The sequence below is a fragment of the Lissotriton vulgaris genome, chromosome 6 (genome assembly GCF_964263255.1).
Source record: "Lissotriton vulgaris chromosome 6, aLisVul1.2, whole genome shotgun sequence".
Classification (NCBI taxonomy): domain Eukaryota; kingdom Metazoa; phylum Chordata; class Amphibia; order Caudata; family Salamandridae; genus Lissotriton; species Lissotriton vulgaris.
This window is the reverse complement of record NC_141694.1, coordinates 173,040,697-173,058,250: the sequence shown is the minus strand read 5'-3', so window position 1 is coordinate 173,058,250 and position 17,554 is coordinate 173,040,697. Positions and strand designations below refer to the sequence as shown.

General features: G+C 40.0%; 1 protein-coding gene across 1 annotated transcript in view; it reads right to left on the bottom strand.

Moving 5' to 3' along the window:
- Nucleotides 1-17,554, bottom strand: part of LOC147706969 (cysteine-rich venom protein-like) — a 188,434-nt gene that overhangs the window by 73,595 nt on the left and 97,285 nt on the right. The window lies entirely within an intron of this gene.

The window sequence follows — 17,554 nt, the reverse complement described above, 5'->3', positions numbered from 1 at the left end:
GCTACTGACCACGAGGACGGCTATTAAAGTGGAAGGACGTAAGGGCTGGATCCACGCCCACCATGTTAAAAGATTCCATGGACTTGGCGCGGTAAAGAAAACTGAGGACTGTTCCGCGAAGGTTTCTGAGAACTTTTCCGATATTGACACTAAACCCCCTTTGCTAGAAAAAACTCCGCAACAGGAGTACAGGTCTAAATTACGGTCTAGTAAGTCAGACAGTGTTTAAGTTTAAGTCTCCCTCGGGTGAAGCGGTTAGACAGGTTCCTGACATGTATAAGACTGTAGACCCAAATAGTGAGAGAGATAGACAGAGAAAAATGAAAGATAAATACTGCAAAAATCTACGCAGCAGATGCATAGTTACTTTGATCATTATGTTTTTCTTAAGTATTTCGATTATATGTATAAGCTTGACGCTACATGTTTTCTTTCCTCCTCTTGGTTCACATGTACATTCTTCTTTCAATGACACTGTAGAGCACACATTCAGTGATCTGCCACCTCACGAACTATCGTATCGACTAGCACTGCGCAATAACACTTTTATCCGTATGTTACACCATTCTCACCAGACCAGCAATGTCACGAATTGCTGGGTATGTGGCCGACTCCCACCCTACCAGAAAATGAAGGGAGCTCTGCCCCTCTTTCCTTATCCGTTTTCGCACAATGTTTCGTGCGGAGCATGGTTTGCTTTAATGTCATCACTAGACAGTAAGTCCACAGTTTCCCAGGGCGATTGGATCTGGGGAGACCTGAATACAGTTATGACTAAAGCATGTTTCCCAGACAAAGACGGTCTTCCCCAAAGGACAGGGACTGATCTAGAAAATGAAGTGTACGAATTAGGAAATTTTTCCCTTAACCTCATGATTCTGAACATCCAGTCCGAGGCCAATACAGATTTACCTTTTGTAACAGTCTTACCAGTGAAAGGTGAATTATGCGTTAGGAAAAATGGTTCAGTGCACCTAGGACACAGTGACTGTAATACTGTGGTCGAATTCAGTGATAAAGGAAAGTCTACTTTCAAAGCTTCCCGCCATTCCTATTTTATTTGTGGTCAGACAGCTTATGTACGTCTGCCCTTAAATTGGGGTGGAACGTGTTATATTGCGTTCCTACTGCCACCAGTTTTTCTAGCCCCATCCATTTATCATCGAGATTCCCGACTCGTACATGTAAGACACAAGAGAGACCTTCCTCCTGTTATCGATTACTCTGAGTCAGCGTGGGACCAGTACAAGGATTACATTAAAGGATACTTCTGGTTCATAGGTCCTGTCCAAAATAGCAAAATAATACGCAAATTAACCAGAACTTTGGAAGCAATAGTGAATGAAACTACTTTTGCCTTAGGAAACTTAACTGAAGAGCAGTCCGCTATGAGACTTGTTGTTCTTCAGAACCGCCTTGTTCTTGACGTCATCCTGGCCGATAGGGGCAGAGCTTGTAGAGTGATCGGCTCCAGTTGTTGTGTTTTCATACCTAATAACGCACCATCAGTGTATGCAGCAATAACAAGACTCCATAAGATAGCTCGTGAATTGCATCAGGACCCATGGTCTTGGTCTGGCTGGCTCTGGAGTGTAATAGCAGGATGGGGCTGGACCGTACTGTAATTTTTAGGGATAGTACTGCTCATAGTGTTCAGTTGCTGTCTCTGTCTGCAATGTGGCCCAGCGATTTGCGGCTTGTGTGCCACTGCCTGTATTCCCCGTCCACGTTCACATTCCCGTGCTCGAATAAAAAAAGACGAGCAAATGATGTTATATGAACAAATAGATGGTCTCATGAAAATAGATATATCCTAAAGGGTGCAGTAGAGGACAAGGAGGGAATGAGGAAACAGAAATTTTAGGTAGTCAGTGTGTCCCCCCCTCGCACCCTATCCATGTATCTATGCCCCATGTATGTTCATGTTATCGTGTAATTCCCTTCCCGTGCCTGTCATAATAATGCCCCTGCATTTCCGTCTAATGTTAGCATGTCAGTTATTAGGCCTTCCATGTATGAAACGTTAATTCCGCACTAAGGCCTACGTTTCCAATGCATTTACATGGTGCACTTTTAAATATCGCGAAGCACACGTTTTTGTGGCTCAGCCGAGCCAGGCCCTGAATTCAGGCTCCGAGCCTCTTCTGTCTCTGAAAGCTGCAGCTTAGGTATGCATCCCTGACCTCTACCTTACTCCCTACCCAGCCGAGCGGTGCCCGGCCTGGCCTGCCTGCCAAGACGGTATTTTGCCTACAGTTATCTGCTCAGCCTCCGCAAAAACACATTCCAGTCTAGTAAAATAGGTAAACATATTTCCACCTGCAGAGCATAGGGCCTAGCCTTCCTGTCTCCATGCAAGTGATTTACTGAACCCGTTGCCAAAGTAGGCCCATGGCCCCCACGCAATGCACGAAGAAACATATGCACACACTAGCATTTAATGATGAACGGCCTCTGCTCGAGAGACCTTTACTTCAGACAATACATCCTCCAAACACAAGATATCAGATATGCCAAAGGTGCAGGTCGTTCTGACATCCCAGACTCCAGACTCCTCTACTAGTGCTAAATTCAAACCCCCAGCTCTTCCCCGTACATGTCATTTCACGTCATGATCAGTTGCGCGCACATGTAGGGTAAAAGTTTCTGCTGACCCTGCAGACTTTCTCTATGCATCCGCCCACCTATGACACTTCTATGACTCATCAAGTGCACACCCTTGTGTACGCCTCCTTACACGCCTTCTTTTACGCCCATATGTTCTTATTTCTCTCCTTTCACTTGTTACGCCTACTGTATTCATTACATTTGTATGGTTTCACTATATATAATGTGTGATGTTAATAAAACGTTAGATATCCCTTCCTGAACCTTAGTGGTGATGGAACCCGATTCTCAATGACTCAAGTCATCTTAATTAAAGCCCTTATGACTCAGATACCACGGACTCTGCCTCTCATTTTATGAGCTATTCTTATTGTTATTAAAGTATTGAAAAATAATCCTGGTATTTTTATTTACCAGGATCAATACATCCACCAATGGGAGAATGAACCATTTAAAACCATTCATGCCATTGGAGACTACTAATAGGTTCGATATATTTAATGGGTTAGATGACTGTGACTGATGTTTTTTGAGTCCAGGGGATGAGGGAAGCGGAATACTTTCTTCCAGTACGGAGGGCATCGACAATGGAGCTGGTGTAACGGGGAACGTAATATATATGTCTTCAGTTGATCTACTGAATGGGCCAATGCCCCTTCCTGTTAGGAGTATACATACTGTTGGGAGAGTAAGTACCCCAGGAAAAGGGTATAAGCTAATAAGTTGGAACATTGCAGGGTGGTGTAACAAGACGGATAGCCTGGGCTGGTCGGAATTTGTCACCAAATTTGATATTCTTTGTCTCCAAGAGACGTGGTGCACTGAAGATATCATCCTAGAAGGCTATGCCGCCTATAACTGTCCGGCCCTGAGTTCCAGTATGGGTAGAGCTAGAGGTGGGCTGGTGATTCTGTTGTCTGTGATTCTGCCGACACGAGTCAAAATACACAGGACAGTTGGTTCACACTCACAGATACTATGGCTGCAGCACAATGGCGGTCGGAATGTCTTAATAGTTAACCACTATAATAATGTATTTAACCATTCTAGCTCTGAAGTGGTTGATGAACTTTAGGAGGCAGTAGAAAATCTGTGTGGACAAACTGGTATTTCTTTTGAAATTCTGTGGGCTGGTGACTTTAATATTCATATGTGCCCCTTTTCTTTCTCAAGGGTATGTGGTTTTGGAGGGGAGGATGGGGAGGATCAGGTCCATTTTATGCACACTACCTATGGGAACTCACTCAACACACTCTTGCTTAAACTGGATTTGTTGATATTGTCACCAAGGAAAGATAGCGAGGGCAAACCGTTACCAACCTTTGTGGGAAGGAATTCTGCCACTATCATAGACTACCTTATAGCCTCCACAAGTATAAACTCCCTGTGTACTGTACCAGAAGTACTAGACTTGGCTCTCAGCGACCATAACTGTCTTACAATACATCTGCTTATGTGGGGGGAGAAGGTTATGGTATCCCATGGAATAGTGACGGATTTAATCCAGCATAGACCAAATGGTCCCAGGATTAAATGGGGGAGACACAATGAGGAACTGTTATTGGCCAAAATTGTGTCCGCAAGCCTACCGGAGGTGGAATACTGTCTTGAGCCCAATACATGCCCGACAAGTATATTAGCTGGGTTTGAATTGATTAATCCGACTACAAAACAGATTTTGACTAAGAATAAGGCAAAGGGACAAGGGGTCCCCAGAGGGTGGTTTAACAGGGCTTGTACCAAATCCCTACAAAAATTGAAAAACACCCTTGCTAGTAAGCCCAGGGACAGGAAAGTGGTCAGATCCCTAATAATCACTTATAAAATGCACTTGAATTTGAGGAAGCAGGAGCTAAGAGAGGAAGCATGGGACAATATGTCCAAGGCCGTAGATCTCCGAGATACTAAGTTATTTTGGAATACCGTTAATAGCCCCTTCCTTCACGATGAGGTATACCCAGTGCTTTCGGCCCAAGTAACTGAGGAAAACTGGGTATCCCACTTCTCTAGCATATTTAACTCAAGAGGGACATTTACAGAGAGTGATGCGGTTGCGTTCCCTAGACCACCTACACGGCTTAACATCACAATTGCTGAGGTGGATAGTGCCATCCGGTGTAGCAAGGGAGGGAAGGACCCTGGCCCTGTTGGGGTCCCTGTGGACCTATACAAAGCTGATGTAACATTATGGAGCCCTCTGCTGACTAAAGTATTTAACGCAGTAGCTTCAGCCTCTGCACCTGTGGAAAGAAAATTAAAAAACTAACAGCCTAATTCATGTAGCTGAATTCGGCTCGCAAAGGGCCAGATTCTGAGAATCTGGCCCTTTGCGAGTGAGATTTTTGCATTTGGGATTCATCATCCCAAATGCAAAAATCGGTAATTGCGTTTTCGCAAATTTGCGATGGATTACATTTAAGGAATCTCTATTTGAGATTCCTTAAATGCAATTCATCATCCATTTAAAAATTGCGAAATCGCAATTTCGGGCCGCTATTTACCGTGAGGTCAAACCTCGTGGTAAATAGCGATAACTCAGAAAAATGCTTTTAAAAGCATTTTTCTGAGTTGCATGTTGCACACACACATGTCCTTTGGACATGTGTGTGCGCAACCCCTGTTCATATTAGCATTTAAGGGGTGCTACAGGGTGTCCTTTGGACACCCCTGGCACCCTTTCAATCGCTATCTTATTTGCGATTAGCTAATTGCTAATCGCAAATAAGGAATACTCCCCATTCATTCCTATGGGCCTTTGGGCCCATAGGAATGAATGGGGAGATATTCCTTATTTGCGATTAGCAATTTGCTAATCGCAAATAAGGAATTATTAGGAATCGCATTTTTTTTGCATATTCCTACATGAATCCCGTTTTACGAGTCCTTAATAGCGATTCGCTATGAATCGCTATTAGGGGCTCGCAAAACGGGAGTATGATGAATCAGGCTGTAAGACCCTCTTCATTTAAGGACCAACTGATCCAAGTGGTTGAAAGCTTTTGTTATTTAGGTATTACTTTTAATAGTGGGGGTATTTGGTCCCATGAGATGACCAATGTTAGGGCAAAAATGGGTAAAAGTGCATTTGGTATTTTTAAATTTGCTTCTAAATTGGGCTCAAGGCGCATTTCTGATATGTTATACATATACCGTCACAGATGTGTCGCGCTGGCCCTTTATGGGTCAGAGGTATGGGGACATTGTAATCATTATTTACTTCAAGTCGAAGAAAACAAATTCATTAAGAAACTCCTCTGTCTACCATCTTCTGCCTCTACCAGTCTGATACACCAGGAGCTTGGTTTGGAACATCTTACAGATCTTATTGGTCTTAGACCCCTACTGGTATGGAGGTCTATCTGGCTTAAAGAACAGACCAATTTCACAAGAAAAATTTATTAATGACTATCTTTGCCTTGATAATTATAACCTGATTCCCTGGCTCAACTATATATGTTCCACATTTGAGGATGTTTTTAAGCTAAATGTTCGTGAAAACCCCCTTTGTGCCTTGGATATTCCTAAAAATGAGTTAAAACACGTGTATCTGAGGGTTAAGGCACAACAGCGTTGTTCTGCCACTAGCCAGTACTCTACCCATTGTTTTTATAATACATATAATTTGGCTGAACTTGGTTTCGCAGAATATTTAAAAATGGTAACCATACGATCACATCAATACGTCCTTACCAGACTACGTATGGGGTCTGTTCATTTGCCTGTTGCCTGTCCACACATCCAACTTCACACTGTAGCTCCTTGCCCGTGTGACGGATCATCTAAACAGAGCACTGTGCACTTTTTACTGATTTGCCCTTATTACTTACAACTACGGATTATTTACCTGAAACCACTTTTTAAAAAATATAAGGTAACCTATGTGAAAACAGCCATGAGTCTTTTATTCGCACTTGCCAAACCTGATGTGTGCTGTTTTACAGGTGTATATATTTTAAAATCTGTTTCTCTTAGGAAAAGTATGTCTTTTTGTAACTGAATGCTTATAAAATGCTAATGTATACTGTATTCGTTGTGATGTACTGTTGCACTTTTATGATTATTTTACAATGATCGAATAAAGTTTTTGAATTGAATTGACTATGAAATATATGGTCCGGTCAAAATCCTGAAGTATCCTCATCAATTCAAGGTTTCCTTAAGTGACTTTGTAAAACCTAGTACATTCTCTGATGATTGGGACTTTGAAAGTATTAATAATATGATGTCTGATTTAGCAATGTCAGCTAGATTTACAGATCATGATTATTTGCAAGGTCCGTCTAGTTATGAACAGATGTTCTGCTACATACACTATGGTGATCATTACTTGCATAAATCTGCACAACCTAGAAATGTTTTTAAGTATAACTAATGGGAACATTGTGCTACTCCACCTAAAAGCAGTTCTAAAACATTCTTTGAGAGATTCAAGTACTTCTCAGGGTTTAACACCAGTGATGCAGAAATGTTTTATTATAAACTGTTAGATAAAACAGGATTGAAAACAATGCTGACAAATACTAAATTGATATATTCAGAAGCATTTTATGAAAAAATGATGACATTTGGTTTTGATGATTGGAAAAATAACATTAAAACAAAAACCATCTGGGGTACACAAGAATGGCAGGTACAAGGCCTAGAAGCACTATTTAGAGCCTGCATGATCCCAGAGCAAATGCTGTTTTTAAATGAAACATCCTGTCTTGGCCTAGCTAAGATTAAAGACCTTAACAAACCGTCTATTCCGAAGCCAATACCTGATAATGCAACAACAGATATTGAGATAGACGTATCAAAAATTTTACATCTAAACAGAACACATCCTGATTGGAAAAAGTGGTTAATCTGGCCTACTGACACAAACAACTGTCAAGATAGATTCCTGAATAAAACACAGGGGTTAACAATGACCAGACCAGACCCTAGATACTCCCAGAGACAACATCCAGGGATAGTAACAACATACAGTGTAGGGAAGCTGTGCCTTGAATGGCTAGAATCATCCACACTGGCTGAAATTAAGCAACACTTATCTTTACTTAAAGATGGTGCTGATTTGCGCGATTTTATTATGGGACCACGCAAACAGCGTCAAAAACGCTTCATAGCGGCCAGCATCTATGCGGCATACAACAAGGCTTGGAAAGTCACACAAATTGAAACAGCTGAAAAAATACGAGAAATTGATCGTATTAATTTGGAAAAATCACTTTCTGTAGTGGACAATGGGTTAATGACTCTGTCCTCCAGAATATATTCACTGGACAGTATTGTATCATCTGCCATAGATATAATAGACAAAGACTTGCTAATGTTACAGCATGGCCAGTCGCAATTGCGTTCTATTGTACAATGAGGCTGGACGCTGCAAAATCTTCGTTCAGGCTATGTGCCTTGGCGTTTAATCAACACAACGTCATTGTTTTCCATCTTTAACCTTACTGATAAACAAATCAGCTTGGGACAGAAAGGAGCAGACTATACAATCCTGAGCATCGAAAAACTTGAGAGATTACCTTTGACAATGTCAGAAAGTCCTGTCATTGAATGGATAATACACAGGATTATCACAATTCCGATAACCACTTTCCGATTTAAAAATTGCCTTGAATACATACCTACTGGCCAGTATGAACGATTAGGTAAAGGATACATGTGAAATTACCATACACACACATATGCTATAGTGACAGCAACAAAAATGTATTTTTTAGTGGTGAAAACTGTAAACATTCACTAAGCGGTATACTTTTGTGCCAAGGTATTAATTTACACGGAGCCTGTGAAGAAACAACCTTTCATGCCACCAATATGTCACACCTGCAACGCAGATAGAGCCTTTCTTTATGCAACTCGTGAATGGGAGTTACATTCTAAGAACGGATCACAGCTGTTGTGGCCTTTTGCCAGGGAAAGCATATCTCGTAAGCGTAACTTCCATGGTCAAATGCTGTATGCAAGCATTGTTTCCCAACGGCCCTGGAGAGACTGAGACTCCCATTTGGCCTCGTCTGAATTTCTCTTCTATACGAATTGATACTTTAAGCAAAATGAAGTCTGTGCTTTTCCAGACAACAGTGCCCATCACGTCATCAAAAGAGATGTATGAACTCCAAGTTGCAAGGACAACATCAGAGATTCATGACCTTTTATCAACAAATTGCCCCGTGCATTTCACAGAAATGCTTAGCCAAATTCTTAACATGTCTAGTGCCATAGGCATCCCAGGCGTATTTAAGACGATTTTTACGGGACTGCTAACACCATTTCAAGCAATTCTGGGAATCATTCCTAATTTTGTCCATTCAGTCTTTGGCGGCATACCCCTATTTTTGGGACTTGTAGCAGGCATTTTATTTTTGACCCTCCTGCTCCGATATGGCAAGCCAAAACTCAGACATGACTCCGGCAGGAATGGAAGAAACAATCCTAGCAGTGTGCTACCGGGACAGAATAACTAGAGTCCTTGGATTGGCCAGGCTGAGAGATCTAAACATGACCTGGTTCCTTTCATTCAGACCCATATGGCATACCTGCATCTTACCTGTGCTTCGATGTATGCTATGCGGAGATGAGTGCGTGTTGGACATCTGTCTTGAGCTTCCATCAGCAGTACCAATGGATATCGATACTTTCTAAGTCCTATAATGGCTCACGCATTGTGTTGTCCCCAGCGGCTACCAATCCTGATGATGGCATTCGTTGAGACTCCTGTGCTACGACTAGGTGGTGACAGTGGAGCGAGTGACAAAAGCAACATCACCCAGGTACGACCTTCTGTGAGCATTGCTGATCCAGACTTTGATGATAGCAATCATTCTCACACCTGCCAAGTTACAGCATTATCAAACTTGGTCGAACTGTCACCTGATTTTGTAGACCAATTCTTTGAGAGCCTGTCTGATATGATGTTCTCCCCAGAACAGAAACAATACATTTTGAAAGCATTCCGACACACAGCGTTCCCATGAACTCTGAATTCGGCCTTAAGTTTTGATCAACAAAAACTGCTGAAAAGCGTTGGAACTCTATTCCCCCGTTCAACAAGAAATTTTTTGGATTGAACATTTTTTAAAAATATTTACCTTTTCCTGGCACGAAAATTCTTTGCTTAAAGTAGACCTATTCATAAAGAACAGAAGCTTCTATTTTTAGGTACTTCTAGAGACATAATAACTTTACACCAGCCTTTAGCTCATGTTACAGCAAAATTCATTTATATGTGATGAAATTATCTCGCACTTATTTTCTGTATTAAGAGATTTTTCAAGTGTAAATTTTTCGCAAAATCGTTTATTGATTACATATGCTATAATTTTGAATGATTTCTATGCTTAAAGACGTACAGTATATTCCATGTATTTCGAATACGCCATTTCAAATGCAAATATGTATTTTGGGGTGGGTAATGTTACACATGCATCTTTTGCTATAGTTTTAGTAAATTGATGGACATAAATTCGGGGAGTGGGTGTCGCGTTCTAATCTAGGACCACGATCAATACTGTGACCTTATGCCCCTATACGGCTATAATCCATTTATTCCCCTATAATGGCATAAACGATCAAGAGCAATATTCAGAAACTCGTCTCTGACCTCACACGATCAGAACCACATTTCAGAATCACTTCCTCTGCAGCTTCCTCTGCAGCTCATTAGTGCAAATGACACAGCAGAAGCCACTAAGATTCCTAGATTACACTCCGAGTTCTTCAACAAGATAAAACTCAGCAACCTGGGAAATCCCCGCTTGCTATGTTTTGATTAGTAATAGAACTCTAATGAGCACTGAGACACGATCACTTCCTAGTGACTTCTTTGTTGACGTCTTATGTCCAAAAACTTAAGTCAAACCAGGCACCTTCCAGGTATAAATATTACCAACGTTGCCTTAAGCAAACGCTGCTGATGTTACTATTGCTGCTGCTGTCTTAACGACAACAATGATAGCGATGGTGTGGTGCACCTAGGAGCAGAACAGCTGTCCCCTGCAGAGCCCAGCAGATGCAAGCTGCCCACGGACGCTGCCCCTCCTCCTCCTTGACGCTCTGAGAGAGACGCTGTCTTTTCTCCTGCCGAGAAAATCCAGTTCCGGCGTTTCCAGCCTACTCTTGCGATTGACTGGGATATCGAGTCCTGGAAGGAGATACAAGACCTCCAACATTCTATTCCAGAGGTATGGTGTTGACTAAACCCTTAGAAGAGAATTCTTGAAGCAAACCTTGGCAAAACCAACTTAACTAAAACTGCTACTTACTTACTCCCCTCCCAAGTATTTGGCTTAGGTCAGGTACACTGGGGTAGGCATAGTTAGAAGCACCAGTTGAGTACATTAGCCTAATGTATATATGAATGTATATATGTTTTATTCATTTTAAACCATTGTATGGCTAAGAAACCATATCAATGCTTTTACAGTATTATTTTGCAATACTCATTTTACTGTACGCACTTTTTATAATAACTAGTCTTGCAATTGTGGCAATTCATTTCTCTTGCACGAGAAGAAAGACTGGTCAATAAATAATACTTTTTATTGAAAGCGCCCCGTCTCTCTATTCTCTGCATATTAGTGAAAGTAATCTGCACAAAACTGACTGAGTAAAATAACTGTCTATTGTTTCACACGACTCTAGAGATTGACTCTTATTCTAAGGAGCAAAGTTGTCATGTTTATGCGGTTGTTGGAAAACTGAATGCCTTCTTGTCTATAACAGGGAAGCTGATCACTTCCTATTCAGAGAAGAAAGTTTCCAGTGACCTCTGAGCTAGTTGGTAACAAACCCAATTAAGTTTAGCATAGTCAGTGGAGACCTGGAAGATCCGCACTTCTACGTCTATGCTACTGTTTATGTTATTCCAATGCGCAGGGCCTATTGGGAAAATAGGAACTACACTACAAAATGGTTGTGGACATATCTTAAATGTCCCACCCTTCATCTGTGCTTCACATTGTACCAGTTTGTGTATATCAATAGTGGTTGCAAAGATAATAATTTTTGTTCATGCCTTTTGTTGTTATAAAGAAGGAATTGTTCTTTTTTTTGTCAGTATTTGTGAATTCAGATGAGATTTCTACATCTTTAAATGTTTTTGAGGTTGGTTTTCTTTGGCTGGTAGATTTTTGGGTTTGGGCAATTAGGTGATTTAGTGTTTGGATGGCAAGTAACTGGCCAGTTATATGCTTTAGAACATCGTTAAGATATTTTTTAGTATTTCAATACTTGTTTTTTGGGAACTAGAGGTTGCTTCTTCAATGTTTTCTGAAACATCTCTGACTTCTATTTCATTAAGTTTGTGGGGTTGTGATTATGTCCTTTTACATTTATCACTGTAGTTTCCCTAGCTGTTGACCTCCCATTGCATGAATTAGAGTAGTATTTGGTACATTACCAATGAAAGTGGTTAGATGATGTTCTTTCCTGGCTATAAGTGTAGCCCATGTAACAGCTAAAATTCCCTTTTTGAGAGGATGTGAATTTAGCCCCATCTGGCAGTTTGTGGGTTATAGAGTAAATGCATACAAAAATATAAATTAGTCAATTCAATGGCTATATTTTCACTGTAACATTTCTATTTCTTTAAATACTGCAATGTATGGTGTGCTTGTATTTTCTTTATTTTCTTTGTGTAATATTTTGTTTTTTCTTGCTCTCTTGTTGCTGTTTCGATATGTTGAGGGAAATGTATTTATTATTCAGAGTTCAATGTTATTTAGGTTTAGTTAAGTTAAGGTCAGTTGGTGGTTAACTCATATTTTTCTAATTTAGTTAAAATAATACTTACTATTTAAGGTGTGTATTTCTGTTCATGTACTTGCTTCTGTGCGTCGGACGGCCCCCGGCCGTCTGAAGTCACGGTGGGCATGTGCAAAGGACAGCCAGGGGCCATCTGAACTATGCAAATGTAAAATTCTTCCGCACAGCAGGGGAATTCCGGCCGCAGGGAAGCAGTTAATGTAGTTTGAATTTTTGCAGTTACTGAAGGCTGTAGAAGAGAAGAAAAATGTCAGAAAACATTTATTAGTTTTATTTGTTAGGACGTTTTGTTTTACAGATTAGTTAGCTACATTTCAAAATTAATTTGCAGTCATACTTACCTTGTTATATAAATTATTGTGTTCTTTTCTTGTGTTGGTAATATGTTGTTGGTCAAATGTAGCACAGTTTATTTTCTCTGCAGCATTTTTCTTTTTGGTTAGGTTTGTTAGATTAAGGTGTCCAGAAACAAGAAAACAATTGGCACACGTGAATTTTTTTAATTTGGTTTGTTATACTTGTTTAAAATTTAGATAGAGTATTGCTTAGATGTAATTCATTTCGCACTTACTTTGTATTTAGGTATTTTGATGCAGAAGTTTTGAAGCAATCCGGCACCGCTTCATCCTTTTTTCAATATTTGCAGGTTATGGGATAGTTTTGTGTTAATTAATTGGCTTCTTTTATACTGTTTTAATTAGTTGAATGTTTATATTGGTTTTCGTTGTTTATAATTTCCTTTTATTGGTTGTTATAGCATCTTTTGTATTATTTTGACAGTTATGTGTGTGTTTAGAGAATGAATAATTTATTTATTTAAAGGAGTATTGCGTATTAAAATATATATATATATATATATATATATATATATATATATATATATATATATATATATATATATATATATATATATATATATTCCACACAAATGCCCCAAGCATTTTGAAGAGCAACACGACCTCTCACTCACCATTCAGCGTTGTGTGCAGCTCGCCAAAATCGTCCCTCTTTTGTTGATGTTTGCCAACGCGTTTCAAGGCACTCAGACACCTTCTTCATGGGCGGCTCATAAATACCATTGAAGCCTGCAGAGTTTTGCTTTCAGGTTTTTATTCACACCACATGCTCCCGCTGCAGCTCCTCCCATTACGTATGGCTGCACTACCTTCTGAGGCATGTAGGCACCACATTGCAGCTAAACTTTCTGCTTTAAGTAAGTTCAATGCATATTTACAACATTTGAGCATTTTAAAATCCTTTAGTAGGTGAGGGGTTTGTCAGTTGGCGAGTTTCGTTCGCATCTAGAGAGAGGTGCAGTCAGAACGGATCAGTTCAGTTCCCAGCCTCTCCTGGTTTCGCTGGAGATGGTGCTTCTTCCACGGCAGGGACCGGCCGTGTATTTTGATATTCCACACAAATGCCCCAAGCATCTTGAAGAGCAACACGACCTCTCTCTCACCATCCGGCGTTGTGTGGAGCTCGCCAAAATCGTCACTCTTTTGTTGATGTTTGCCAACGCGTTTCAAGGCACTCAGGCCCCTTCTTCATGGGCGGCTCATAAATACCATTGAAGCCTGCAGTGTTTTGTTTTCAGGTTTTTATTCACACCACATGCTCCCGCTGCAGCTCCTCCCACGGATCAGTTCAGTTCCCAGCCTCTCCTTGTTTCGCTGGAGATGCGAACGAAACTCGCCAACTGACAAACCCCCCCACCTACTAAAGGATTTTAAAATGCTCAAATGTTGTAAATACGCATTGAACTTACTTAAAGCAGAAACTTTACCTGCAATGTGGTGCCTACATGCCCCAGAAGGTAGCGCAGCAATACGAAAATGGAGGTCAAAGATGGTGTCATCAGTGATGTCATGAGTGATGTCACTGACCATGTCATGAGTGATGTAATATATGACGTCATCAGCAGCGCATTGCAGGCGCGCAAGTTATAGTGAGTCCAAATAACTATAACGTTGGAAATTCAATGGTTTTATGTCAGTAAAATTTCCAGCTAACTATAACTGGTGTGAAACCTATGGGTTTTTCAGTGAATTTAATAGGTTTTTAAATGCTAATCCCTAACTATGACGGATGTGAAACCTATGGTTTTTTCAGTGAATATATATATATATATATATATATATATATATATATATATATATATATATATATATATATATATATTCGCTTCAAAAGACACCATCAATAATGATGAGAAACGGGACACCCAGAGCTGCAGTGTTCAAAAGGATTTATTCGGCAGTTGGGAAAAGTTTCACGACGCGTTTCGCCATTACGGCTTGGTCACGCTCGTCATGTGGCTACCATTGCCGATATTTAAGCAACACCCACTTGTGCTCATATTTACATCACATGGAAAAGCATGATACGGTGGCGGCCATCTTATAGTGTCAAATCAGTCATTTACATCGTAATGATAACTGCTTTGTTTGCCATTACACGGACCAAATTAATATCATTGTGATCCCAAACATATATATACATATATATACAATTTGTCTGCCTAATATACATTTTGTGAGTTGCGGCCACAAAATTACAATTTAGACATTTTATCCGTCCAATATCGGCAAACAATGTGACCAGTACAATGTTAAGGAAAACATGCAGTTGTTAATACTGTAAGATAAAGTGTCTTCGTGTTTGGACAACAAACATTACTATCACATCTTGTCTACTGCCACTCCGAACAACAGCGACTGTTACGTTGTCATGACAGCCCTGTGTTAATGTTAGATACATTGGTGTTATTATCTTCCACATCAATACCGCCCCAGTGGGCAATCGTGTTGCTACGATGTTGCACGATTGCCCACTGGGGCGGTATTGATAGTAATGTTTGTTGTCCAAACACGAAGACACTTTATCTTACAGTATTAACAACTGCATGTTTTCCTTAACATTGTACTGGTCACATTGTTTGCCGATATTGGACGGATAAAATGTCTAAATTGTAATTTTGTGGCCGCAACTCACAAAATGTATATTAGGCAGACAAATTGTATATATATGTATATATATGTTTGGGATCACAATGATATTAATTTGGTCTGTGTAATGGCAAACAAAGCAGTTATCATTACGATGTAAATGACTGATTTGACACTATAAGATGGCCGCCACCGTATCATGCTTTTCCATGTGATGTAAATATGAGCACAAGTGGGTGTTGCTTAAATATCGGCAATGGTAGCCACATGACGAGCGTGACCAAGCCGTAATGGCGAAACGCGTCGTGAAACTTTTCTCAACTGCCGAATAAATCCTTTTGAACACTGCAGCTCTGGGTGTCCCGTTTCTCATCATTATTGATGGTGTCTTTTGAAGCGAATTTATTTAGCCAGCTGGTGGCTGTAACGGGACCGCCCGTGCCAGCTCCTCCCGTAACCAGCGGTGGTGGGGAGAATATATATATATATATATATATATATATATATATATATATATATATATATATATATATATATATATATATATATATATATATAGTAATACACATGTTTTATTATGTTTATTTATGTTTATTAATTTTTAGTGGTAGTAAACGTTATTTGTTAAATAGTTTTTAATTTATTACAATTTTCTGTTGTCAATATTGTGAGTTTAGTTATTTTTGTTACATAATATGTTTATTTAATGTTTTTGATATTTCTGTTCTCAATATTTTGGTATTCAATATTAGTTACATCAATTTTTTAAACAACTATATTTTTTATCTATTTATCAAACCCAAAATTCGACTCAGTCTCAAGGAGGGGTAGTTGGAAGCGGGAGGTCTCTTTCTGGTATTGGGCCATGCAAGAGATCGGGGGAGGGACAGAATCTGAACTTCAAAAACTATGTAATGTCACTAAGTCTAAATTCCAACAACATTAAGGGCATTTAGGGAGATTCCTTTACTATGCTGTAGTCAGTTGTTAAACCTGCTGCCCTCAAAAGAAACCATCTATGCACTACATATAGGGTATACATTATACCAAGGAAACTAGCTAAGATCACAGGCCTAGAATACCATTGCCCTAGGTGTAACCATCCGGCCGCGGATGATTTCCATATGTTTGTGGATTGCCCGGGGATAATAAATTATTGGATTGAGATACAGGAATTTTGGAGGATGTGCTCCATCAACAAGTGGAGGTCACTCCAGGGACTATTTTTCTCGGACTTAAGACAGATTACCACCTTAATGAACTGTCTTCTAAATTCATCTTTTATGTCATTATCTTGGCAAGGCGCGAGATATGTAGGGCCTGGAAAGATGTAATTGCCCCGACCTTTATGGACTGCCTGAAACATATAATTCTTACAAGTGAATCTGATATGGCATGTGACAGTTATGATAAGATCTGGGCGGCCCTCGTGGCTTGGTGTAACAGGCAACGGTGTTCCAATTATTTTTCCCGGGCACTGTTGGTTCTTTGCCTCCAAAGTAACACAGGGTCTTTGCGGTGGTGTGAAATGGAGTGGACTAAGAAAACAGTAGTGGCTTGAGGGATTTACATCTTTATTTCTGCGTGGGTCTTTAAACACCAGGGTTAGAATAGGTTGGCCAAAGCAGAGGGGGTGTGTTGTTTCCCGTCAAGAATGCCCATCATGGTGTATGAGGACAAGAAAAAAGAAAAGAAAGTAAAAAGAAAAAAAAGGTAAGTATATGTAGTCAATATTTTTTTATGCGATATTAATGTCTCGATAATTTTGTAAGTCAATATTTAGGTGACGATATTGTGATAGTGAACTGCATGGAATACATCAAGGCACATTCATTCACTTCTATATAAAGCACAAAAACAAAATTGACAGATTACTGTGTACTACTGTATGCTGTATGTAATCTTGGACTATATGGCATTCCGGAAAGCATTGAAACATGCAACCTTGTTCTTGCATATCAGTAAAGTACTAAATACAGTCATGCAGCCACCCCTTCTATAATCCTCACTGCTTGTAATCCATTTTGGTCGGTAGATCTTCGGACTCAGAGCGCCTGCCCTATCTCTCGATTTCTCTTATGCCTTTCAAGGAAACCATCTGTAACTTACGCACCCCAGAAAACCTATCATCATTAACTGAACCTAAACTTTTACACAATACAGCCCTGAGGGCCATAATACCCTTACCATGGAAAAGGCTTCACTTTAAAAAAAAAACTAATAACTTTACATAACTTCAT